Raw genomic sequence first — 12,385 nt, 5'->3', positions numbered from 1 at the left:
ATTTCCAAAACTAAGACATGATTACACAAAATTTAAACACGTAATATATATTTATATATATATATATATATATATTTATTTTTATTTTATTTTTTTACAGATATTATATAAAATATATCTGATATCATAACAATGAATAAAAAAATAAATATATTTAACGGTTTCACGTATTAAAATGCACTGAAAGTTTATAAATAGCATTACTATTCAGTGTGAAACACAAAGTGTGACCTGTTAAGTCTGATTCCCAAGCTATTGCTGAATCGGAACTATGTAATATATCTGTCTTACTATTTTTACCAAATCTTTCTATCAGAAATAGTAGTAGTAAATAGTAAGAGTAGTATGTTATATGCAGTTCCAATCAAGAAATTACTCTAATAAGCTGATTCTTTTTAGTGAAATAAGTCCTAGCCTGGATGCCAGCCGAATTAGCCCCGCCACAATATTTTGAGGTCGGGGGTTCTCACATCCGTAGAGGAGTAATTATGCCCGAACAGAAACTGTTCGGACCAATCAATTGTCAGGGCGATGATTGACAGATTATCACCAGAAAGTAATCAGCCACGTATCAAAGAGCGCTTGGGGAGTTTGATGACAAGCATCTAACCAATCAGAACGCCGCTCCGCCATTTTGTCCGACAAAGCAGTCAGGAGTTAGAAGATTAACCTCGGTGGAGTTAAACTTGAAAAATTGTGCAATTGACGTCTTTCCGCGTTTGAAACAACATTCATTCTCATGTTCATTCATGTTTATTTGATGCTATAAATGACTAGTAGGAAGAAGTCGGTTCACGAGCCTCTTGAGCTGAGGCGCTACAGCATCTGTCAGATCATGGTCACAAATTAAAGAGCCACAAAACGGTTTTTATTGTTTGAATTTTTTAATAACTACACGTTTGAACTGGGACTTTGTTTAATACATAAGTACCTGCTCTGTCTCGTCTGTCGATGTGTTGTAGTTTCCTCTTTGCTCCGCGAGTATTTTCCACTCTGTGTGGCGTGACACTCCACGGCTTTCGGACAAAGCAACAGTAACTAGGGGGGCGGGTCTTTGCAAAGGTCAATTAGTTTACAACAATATGGCTGTTGAAGAACTGAGATGTGTAATCCGCCATCGCGTCCGTTATAGAAGATATCGACAGCGCATTAATTTTAAAAAAGGAACAGAGGACCGCGATCAAGGCATTTGTCGATGGGAAAGATGTCTTTGCCGTCCTTCCTACGGGATTCGGCAAAAGTTTGATTTATCAGCTGGCCCCGATGGTCGTAAGAAGAGTTCTGTTGACAACATGCGTCGTCAACATCGTCACTTACTCATAGCTCTGATTGGTTGTAGTCTATCCAATTGAGGTCTTTCCTGGACGGTTGAAATACGCCCCCTAATCAAAGCCCAATGGAGCAGATCAGACTCATATTCGAACTAGAATTAGTATGACCACGTCAGGCACTGAAGTCCGATTCCCAAGCAAAAAGATGTGTTCGCTTTAAAACAGTGCTATGCTAGACCTTCAAACTGATGGTGGCAGAAGGTCTGGACTCCATGGCAGCTTTCATTGGCCAAGGACCGCCCAGAGGCCATCTGACTGACATGTAAAGCAACCATTCACAGTTAATTTTGTACTGCGTTATGTCTAGGGTCATGGAAATGTAGCGTGGATGTCCCTACAATCCACATGTGTAAACAGACCAGTGTGTAAAACTCTTGGACGTATTTTAAAGAGTCTATGCCGCGAACTTACATACTTCACAAACGTCACATACAAAATCCAGCATTTAGTTGATGCTGATAAGAGCTTATGAGATTGTTTGGCATCACAGCATCTGTGATGCCAAACAATCTCACTGGAAACAACCAGGCGGACCATTAAAGAACACGCCTATGTCTCCCGGACATCCTGTAGAATTCAAACAATCAGATGGCTACTAGTGTTCTTAAAAGTACCAACCACGATACCAAGTCGGTACTGAAATTTAAAAAATTTGACGCTTTGAGCACTGTTGAGCAGATTTGTAAGCACCTCTGATTGGCAATTGTGTTCACACACGTTCATCAGATATGTCTGTGATTGGCTACAATGAACGTTTCCAAAGACTATAGAATAACACAAGACGTGTCACTTGTATTGTTTTGAATGGGAGAAAGTGCAACGTGCAATATGGAGGAATAAGTCCAGCCTTCTAAATAAGAGCCAATCGCCGACTGGTAAAGTCATCACGTCACTGCAGCGGCTGTTAGAAGTTCCGGTTTCTATAGAAACAGTCAGACGCGCGCCTCCAAAATGAGGCACAAGAGACGCGCATTTAGGTCTGCGCATGCGCATTAGCTTGATCCAGCCTGAAAAATACAGTTTTTTTGTCATGATTCAAGCATTTGGAAAAAACATTTATGAGACAGTTGTTGTCAGATTTCATTGGTGATTACAAATATGGAATTTAATTGAAAGCTTGGCAAACAGCTTTGGAGAATTTGATGTTTCCCCATTCAAAGAGATAGGAGTTGCACTTGCATGCCCGAGAGGCGTTTCAAAGATGGCCGCCAAGTGAAATGACTTGTCTTAAAGGGACTTTGACGCTTCAAAAACATGTTGTAAATAGACATCAATGACGCTTTTCACTGAGCGCTTACACAGATGCACATGGGAGTGTTTGAAAGCAGCCGTCTATCAGCTGACCGGTCCAGATCAGAGGTGTTTACGAATCCGCTCAACAGCATTCAAAGAATTTCAATACCGACTTGGTATCGCGGTCGACTAATGGCAACTTTGAAAATCCTGCCAGTTAAGTGTGCCATATGCATCAGATATTCAGCCAGTGGTCCGTGGGCATGATGTCTGAGGCTGAAACTAGCGCTGCGCAGACTGATCAATGTATGACATCAAAGTACCGTGAGAGTGACGAGAGAAACAGACAGCTTGCAAATCGCTCTCGCGGTATTTCAAATCGAACATACATAAATACTCTAATGATCCTGTTATCTTTAGTTAATCAAAATTGTTGTAGTTGCTATTCATATCACAATGAGATGCACATTATGACAGTGGTATTTAAAAAAAAAATTGAGGAATTTGCTATGCTCATGTTTTGATCATCTGAATGAGGTGGACATAGAAAATAATATAAAGAAAAGGGAGAAAAACCCTTTAGATATCTATGAATTGCAAGAAAAACAATGTGTATTGAGATAGCAATGAAAGCTTCTCTGATTGGCCATTCACAGAGATTCAGTGTCTGCCTTTTATGAAGGTTGCTATCTCAACTACAACTGTACATTACCTTGAACAACATGACATTTCCTTGGGAGAGGTTTAGAGATACCTCACATAGGTGCGAAATAATTGTACCTTTTCAACAAATCCAACATTATTAACATGCTCTTAATTAAGACCAACAGTAATACACAGTTGTGAACATGGGGGGGGGGGGGGGGGCAGCCATGTACTGTTGTGGAGAGATTATTAATTTGAAGCTAAGTGTATGTGATCATTAAATACTGTAATGACTGTGAACAGTGCGGCAGAACGTCTGGGGAATGATTGTTGTTGCGCTGAATTAATCCAAGTTCTCCACGCAGTATATTTACTTAAGCCATTAAAACCCATGACAGAATGCCGTCAGGCAGAATCAGTGATATTCAGATGACCTGCTTTTTGTCTGAACGTTTCATTGGCCCTGTGCCCATTCAAAAGTCTACAGCCATTGCTCTTATCAAACAGGATCTAAATGCAAATTAGCATTTTCTTAGCAGCCGCAAAAGCTCTGGCAGTTTACTATTTAAATATAACTCTTCAGCAATTAGATGTAATTAGATACTATTATTAGATGGAGCAAGTTCTAGGTTTTTTCTTCGACTGACATTTGTTTATATTGGTGTTCCCCAACTAAAAGTGCCCTTTTTATGTATCATCATAGAGCTTATGAATATACAAAACCATGACAATATTATAGAAACAATATATAGTATGAGAGGCTTAAAGAACATAGGTCGTGGAGATGGACATGAGCTGAGTCCCATATCCTCTCTCTCTTCTGAAACCAGTAGTTAACTGCCAAGGACGTCCAATGGCTCCCCTGACCAGGGAAACAGGGGAGGTTGGTTAGCCGAGCACGCACTGAAACAGTGTTAGTCCGGTGGTGGTTTGACGTAGGGAGTTCTGTGCATACTGCCAGGGAAGGAAACAACTCGTGCTGGTGTTTGTGGCAGTAGGACCGCAGGTATCTCCCGATCTCCTTGGATCTTACGTTCAGTCTGGCCATTGGTTTAAAGATGGTATCCTGGATGAGAGGCTGACAGAAATCCCCAGCAGCTGAAAGAAGGTATGCCAAACTTGGGAGATAAATTGGGGTCCACAGTCTGAGACAATGTCTTCGGCAATCCGAAGTGATGGAAGACGTGGTGAAATATCGATTCAGCGGTTTCTAGTGCTGTGGGTAGACTTATCTTGAGGGAATAAGTTTGCAGGCTTTTGAAAATTGGTCTACAACAACCGGAATGCATGTGTAGGATTCTGAAGGTGGTAAATCTGTGGACAAAGTTTATACCAATATGGGACCATGGACGATTTAGAATGGGCAGAGGTACCAGCTTGCCTGCAGGAAGATGATAGGGAAGTTTGTGAGATGGCACAGACTGAATAGGCTTTGGTGTATCAGGATACATCCTGGGTCATTTCAGGCCATCAGTATTTATTATGGAGGAGCAAGAGGGTTTCGCTGGCTGCCTGGGTGTCCAGAGCCTGGAGATGTGTGAACTGAGTCCATGAGGGACAGGTGTAAAGCTGATGGTACTTAGAGCCATCCCTCAGGACCTCCTGTGAAGCAGGTTCTGAGCGCGTGGCTTCAGCAATTTGATCGTCTGATGACCACTGGATGGGACTCACAACGAGGCTGGAGGGAGTATAGGCTCAAGTGGTGAAAGGCCCAGTTCAGGATGATGCAGGCGAGAGAGGGCATCTGCCTTGATGTTTTTATTTCCTGGGCGGTAAGTAACAACGAAATTGCATTGTGTGAAGGACTGTGCCCAACGTGCTTGACGTGGGTGCAAACTTTTGGCTTCTCTGAGGTACTCTGAGGTACTCTGAGGTACACCTCGAACTGATGCTTGGCTCCCTCCAGCCAGTGTCTCCACTCTTCAAAGGCGATTTTAATTGCCAATACCTCACGGTTTCCAATGTCGTAGCGTCACTCTGCTGGGAACAGTTTTCTGGAGAAAAAAAGCACATGGATGGAGTACTGGTGGCTGTCGCTGTGATAACACGGCTCCAACCTTGGTTGTGGACACATTTCCACAATGAACGGAAGTTCAGGATCTGGATGGACAAGGGGGCTGGAGCCGAGCAGAAAGCTTCTTTGAGCTGTTGGAAGGCTTTCATTGTGATGGGATTCTAGGACAGAAACTTGATGATTTGGGCATTAAGTGTGCGGTAATCAATACATGGCCTCAAGCCTCCATCCTTCTTGCCAATGAAATGTGCAAGATGTGGCAGGGGAAGTCAATGAACAGTGTTTACTAGTTCAGTAAACGGATATGGCTGGCGTTCTTCGCTTGCTTCAGTGTCATGCTGCATGTAGGTTGGTCTGGTCTTCTGTTAACATACAGAAGGAGACAGCAAAGGTAATTCTAATTGAACAGATATTTATTTGCAGGATGCAGATAGCAAGCAGGAGAAACAGGTGCGTATTCAATGGTTCAGCTTCAATAGTAATCATCTCTTTGTCTTTGCAGGTGCTGGGATGGCTTGAGGCTTTACAGAAGATGGCAGATGATGATGGCTGAAGACAACAGGAGTCCATACAGGTAAGTAGCTCAGGTGAGTAGTCAGGTAAGGCGAATGGTAGTGAACAACAAGACCAGACAGTGATGGTGTGGTCGAAGACTGCTTATATACTGTGATTGTGACAAGTGTGTTGAATTAGAATTCCGGTGAATTTGATCGAGTGGGTGGAGTTGAAGGGTCTGGTGTTAATGATGGCCTTGAATCCGTGACAACTATAAACAGCTGTATTTTTATTAACTAACTTTAACAAAGATTAACAAATACAGTAACAAATGTATTGCTCATGGTTAGTTCATGTTAGTTAATACATTAAAGCTGCGGTCCATGAGTTTTGCCTCTTTGTCGCCATCTCTGTTTGAAACCTGCAATTGCAGTTATTTGCGGAATTATCATCTTTACGCTGATTGTGCATCAGCGTGGCTCCTCAGTGTGGATGAATCTGATGTTTTGAGCAGAATGTGTGGCTGTCAGTCACTGTACTGGTTTATACTGTACTTCGGAATCACAGATTGTAGTCTTGGAAGTATGACTAAAATAAGAATTTTCACCAGAAAATGTCATCTGAACGAGTAAGTAACAAATCTGCCACTTTTGTTCTGACCAACTGAGAAAAAAGCATTACAATAAATCGCGCTACCAATGATGATTAAATCTAATGCTTGCTTAGCTCATGTCACATCAAACCGTGCAAATTATTATTATTGTTATACTTTGTTCTTAAATTGTTAATGTTAACAAGCATCAGACGAACGGCAGAATGCTCGAATTTCTCGCAAAAATCTACCAGTACAACTCAGATTAGAACACATTATTACAAGTTTACCGTTGTGAATCGGGCTAAGATAATGAGATAGTTTTGAACACTGTCTGGTTTTTGTCATGCTCAAAAATTGTTTTTGGATAGTTTTTAACCAAAAATTGTTACGGACTGCAACTGTTAACAAATAAACCTTATTGTAAAGTGTTGCCACTTATTTTATTTCAGCTAGACATTCCTCATTTTTATTTATTTAACTTCAGGTACTAAAACTATATAAATTAAAACTAATAAATAAAAATTAATTAAAACTATAAAGACATATTTTGGGGAAAAATAATAATACAAATGACAAAAACACAACAAAACTACTACAACTATAAATTTAATAAAATATAAAAATATATTACTCTAATTAAAATATTTGCAAAAACTATAATAGTATATAAATTATACTAAAATAACACTGATTATAGGAATTATGTAGAAACCAAAAATGTCAAAAAAAAAATATATATATATATATTAATGAGTTGAATTTTGGGCTGCTTTTATAGTATTAAACAGTTCCTATGTAAGCTGGACACTTGTTGGTACTTTTATGAAGCTTTTGGAAAAGTGTTAAAGCATCATGTTGCATAAATTGCATGGAAAACAAAATACAATTTTAGAATGACATGGCAGATTATACAATGGCAGAATTTTATTTTTTAGCTGAACTATTTCTTTAAGCCTTGACAGTATCTCCTGTGGTGCTGACATCTTCAGTGCAAATTATACAGTACCCCAGTAGTGACGCTGTGTGCTGTGTAGCCTTATCAGATCTGTATGTGTGGGTTCTTCAAAGCAGCTTTTGGTATATCGATCCTCACTCTGTCCGCACACACTCCGAGACAGCCAAAGATGTGGTCGGGCTGTGGAAAACAGAGCGAAGGGGAGTTTAAACATGTCTGCACCTGACATGAGCGGACTCTTGGTTGTGTTGATTGTATGTTTTTTATGACATAACTGCTGAAACACTGGACAAGGATGAATAGGCGTCTCATGGTACTGACCCAGAGGAAGGCTTCAACCTTCAAGTAAAAGAGGCCCGTGTCGATTTATCATTCTAATTATCTGAGGCAGGTCTGGGGCTGCGCTGCCCAGCGACTGTCTGACTAAGGGAAAATGCACCAGCAATGCACAGCCAAAGTGAATATTAATAGGGCTGGCGGTTGCAGACGTAGGATGCATTTTATTACGAAGACTAATGGTCCACTTGAGCAAACCCTCATTGCAATATCTCAGCTTGTTTGACCCTTTCTGGCCTGCTTTGAATATAATACCAAGATCTGGTCAGGTCACCATCTCAGAACTCAATATCACACGAGGCAATTTTAAAGTTAACCCTGCAGCCGCCAGCGTGTCACGTCCTTTCATAAAGACCCTTTACGATTCTTCTCCCTGTGCTCTTTTGGACTAAAAGGCCAAAGTATGTTTCCACACTGCAAAAAATGATTCTAAATGAAATTGTACAAAAAAAAAAGGTGCTACTTTAAGGCCTGACAACCACTGTTGCCAGTTTTATTTTTATTTTTTTACATTTATTTTATTTTTATTTATTTTTTACAGTGCAAAACAGCTTTACATTTCACCCTTTCCGAAACAGTGCAGTGGGTGTGTATTGTCAACAGTTTCGCTGGCTATGAGGTGCTTCCTCGCACACACCCACATGCAATGTCCTGTGAATATTCTCCAGCCTGTCAACAAAATATTTTCTCCCTTAAGAAACACAAGACTGTTAAATCACAGCTCCACTGCCTGGTCTTGTTTGCTAGGAATGCCGTCGCAACCAGAGAAAATGGTATGCGGCGTGTTGGGGGGTGAGCCAAAGGGAAACTGTGTGTTTTATAGCATGTACAGTACATACAAATACCACAAAGCATTCAAAAACTGCCCTTTTTCTTTTAATCTCACTACATTGGAATATTGCAATAACCGTTCAATCTGATGCCGGACCGCGATTTCAGAAAGGTCAACTTATCTTTCAGACGCACATATGCATGCAATGGAGGGTGAAAAAAATGTGTAATGATAATTCACTGCTCAGACAATGAAAACGAGAGACAAAAAAGATTTTATCATTAAATAAAATATATACATGGAAGGAGAGGCTTTGGATTGGACAGGGCGAAGGAGAAGTGTTTTGCTTATCAACTGGAATCGGGAGATTGAAAGACACAATCGCCAGACGCCCCCTTCCGAAACGGGTTCCCCCCCAGCCTCCCAGCCTCCCACCCTCCCATTTCCATTACTACATCGGGATGCTTTCATCATCTAATTTGGGTGCAGAAACGGAGGTGAAAAGCTTCACACTATTAAAGTGAACTCCGCTAAGGTTAAGAAGTAAGGAGCTTTCTTGTAAGGAGTAAGGAGCTCTCTCTTGCTGCGTTTCAAAGCTAGTGAGCTGTCTATAAGCATTGTAGGCTGTACCACAAAGTATGTATTTTAATTATGAAATATAATCTATAAAGTACTTAATTTAGACCAAATGCTAAGAAAGCATCACATGTATCATTTGTGGAAAATGCAATCCCAGAATGCTCAACAAATATTAATCATAAATGATAACACTTTACAATAAGGTTCATTTGTTAACATTAGTATTAACTGTGAACTAACAATGAGTAATGCATTTGTTACAGTATTTATTAATCTTTGATAATGTTAATAAAAGTGTGTAAAGTGTTACCTCATAAATATACATTTCACATTTCATTCAGCAATAAAGGCATCAATAAATGTTGTTAAAAATATATATTTTAAAAAATGTTAAAAATACCAAATATTTGTTTATGTTATGTGTTTTTAGGCATTTAGAGTACCGCAGCATTAGCTTAACAACATGCTAAAGTTTAAAAAAATAATAATAATAAGGTCAGCATAAAATGGAAATTCACCCTAACTATTTTCTAAATGTATGCAATAGATCTTATTGTGAATTATTCATCCATCCATTGTCCTTGTAATGTTTAATCAAAATGTCATAACTGGATCTTCATTGAAAATGACAGACTTCTCTCTGGTGATAAATGCAGGATTTTTCCAATCATGTGGTTCGCTTAAACCCCGCCCCTGCAATCTCACATTCATCTGCCTCCATTTTTGAGATCAATGCCCATATTTCAAAACATAATCAACAATCGAAGTCTCTGCCTTTTTTTTAAATAATTTGTTACACTCGGATGTATGTCACACTATGGAAGAAAAGATTTGTCGCTATTTCCATATCATCAATGCTGCGTCCGAAATCCCGTACTGTCTGAGTAGGTACTACATTTGAATTTGAATTTACTCCACGGCCGTTAAAAAAGTACGCTCTATATAGTATGAATGTGGTTTAGTGTGAATGAAATTTAGACGTACTACATCCACCATGTTGTTACTCTCACATGACCTACCATCGTCAGCTGCGTCACTTCCCTGCCATTCATAAATCACCTCCCATGGCCTCATGGGATAGTAAAGTTTCTAGCGAATGCACACTTCAGCATCTCGGCAGAAGTAGTAGGTCATCTGGGGACTTTTCGCATACTATGTATTTGGACACTCTTTTGGGGTAGTGTTTTTTTTTTTTTTTTTTACATGCTATAGACCTTATTTTCCAGAGAAACATGCGCGCCGCCATCTTTAGAATATTGTCTTTGAACTTCCGTTTTTGCGGTAACGTTAGCCCTATATATTTCTATGGCATCGCTGTTGAAGAATAATTAGTTGGTGAAGTGGATTTACGTGTTGTAGAGTTAATGAAAGTTATCATGAGCATTGTTATGTTTAAAGCAGATGTCTTAACAAATGTCAGTAGACCGGGAAGATTTTAAAATGAGCAGTTCATTCATAAATACATAAGATAGCTGTGGAAATACAAGCCGGAAGTCAAAAGACAACGAGCGCAGCGCTGAAAAGGGGCGGGGCTACATAAGGTCTATAAAGTAGGGAAGTATTTGATTTAGGACACAGCACATGACTTTGATTAATTGAAGTTGAGTCGTGTGGATCGCTAAATGTGCCATGTGGATTCACTGCCTATGTAGAGCATTCTAAATAATTCACTTATGAAGTTTAGGATGCTGCCTGAGAAGGTAGCTGCCTTATGTAGTCAGTGAGCCAGCTTACTAGGATTTGGAAAAGAGCTTTTGTCTCTTCTCTCCTCCATAAAACCACGTAATATTTAAAGAGAAAAAAGTGCTTGTCTTTTTTTTCTAAAGGTTCAAACGGGAGGAGGGGCTGGATCTAGGGTTTCACTCCTTCTCTGGCTTGAGGGCTAGCAGGCAGCTATTGAGAGGTATGTAAACCACGGGAACAGGTCAGGGCAGTTCAGACACAGAGTGGTTTCTTAACCCCTCACTGTCTCAGCCTGAGACTCTTATATGTTCTTGATGGACCTTAAAGGTGTAGAACTGGCAGCCAAGCGGAAACTGACCCATTTGACATTTGACCCTGGGGTCAGTCTGGAAGAAAATTGAGTAGATGAAATGATGGATCCTGTATGTCTGAAGGGAAAGAAATAATGGGTCCCAGTGGTTTTCTAGAAAATGTTTTCAGCAAAATTTTACAGCCACAGGTGTTGATCAAGTAAATGATTTACATTTTTTGTTTAAAAAAACAACAAAAAAAGAAAACTGGGGCTTAGCAAGTTTGCACATGTACGACTGTATGATGTGCTGTGGTGCTCATTTGGGCAGCATGAGTTTGAATCGGGCTCATTTTGTTTCCTGATCTCATCCTTCCTTGTTTCTCTCATTTCCTGTTTTCTATCTACTAGCAGTGCTTCTCACAAATCCAGTCAAGAATATATCCAGGTCATATTTCACCAAAATAAATAATAAAGCAAGAAATTATATTTTGCATAAAGAAAATAGACAGTTATTGTAAGAATTTCTGCATTCAGTATGTAGTTTTAGTCTACAAAATACACTAAAAATGCTAAAATTATTTTCTTTTTATTGTAACATAAAGAGCCAGACATGATATCAGCCAGATTGAAGGGAATCAATTAACCAATGAGCAAATCATGCACATGAACATTCATCACACACACCACAGCAACAACAACAACAGGTGGAGAGGAATGACACCTACAAAATACAAGAAAGATTTAAAGGTATAGTTCACCCCAAAATGAAAATTCTGCAATTTACTCGACCCTCGAGTAATTCCAAACCTGTATGTTTTTTTCTTCTGCTGAACACATAAGAAGATATTTTGAAGAATAGGTTATGGGTAACCAAACAGTGGATGGACCCCACTGACTTCCATGGTATGGAAAAAAAAAAAATACCATGGAAGTAAATGGGGTCCCATAGGTTACCCATAACCTATTCTTCAAAATATCATCTTATGTGTTCAGCAGAAGAAAAAAACTTAAACAGGTTTGGAACAACTTGAGGGTGAGTAAATGATGACAGAATTTTCATTTTTGGTTAACTATCCCTTTAAGGTTTTATTAAGGCCAAAAGGTTGGTCTATTTTGAGTGAAAACATCTGGTGTAGTAATTTATAAATTTATAAGTAATTTAAAAATAAGTGTGTGAAATGTATTAAGTAATGTTAACATCATATTGACAATAGTAAATACACTCTGTGTGTGTATATATATATATATATATATATATATATATATATATATATGTATATGTATGTATGTATGTATATATATATATATATATATATATATATATATATATATATATATATATATATATATATATAATGTGTGTGTGTGTGGTATTACAAAGCAGTATTATACGCTGACGTGTGTGTTAGACTGGTATTACAACGTAAACATGTTTTATGAGGACATTTCACGTAT

The 12,385-nt window shown here is 39.0% G+C and overlaps 1 long non-coding RNA gene across 1 annotated transcript in view; it reads left to right on the top strand.

Annotated features, from left to right (window-relative positions):
* Positions 1-9,497: 9,497 nt before the first annotated feature.
* Positions 9,498-12,385, top strand: part of LOC125268526 — a 47,843-nt gene continuing 44,955 nt past the window's right edge. Inside the window, exons 1-2 of the long non-coding RNA XR_007184908.1 lie at positions 9,498-9,839; positions 10,782-10,858. This is a non-coding gene — a long non-coding RNA (uncharacterized LOC125268526). The remainder of the gene's footprint in view (positions 9,840-10,781; positions 10,859-12,385) is intronic.

This window comes from Megalobrama amblycephala, linkage group LG5 (genome assembly GCF_018812025.1).
Source record: "Megalobrama amblycephala isolate DHTTF-2021 linkage group LG5, ASM1881202v1, whole genome shotgun sequence".
NCBI classification, from domain to species: Eukaryota; Metazoa; Chordata; class Actinopteri; order Cypriniformes; family Xenocyprididae; genus Megalobrama; species Megalobrama amblycephala.
The sequence above is the reverse complement of the archived record's forward strand: the minus strand, read 5'-3'. Positions and strand labels throughout refer to the sequence as shown.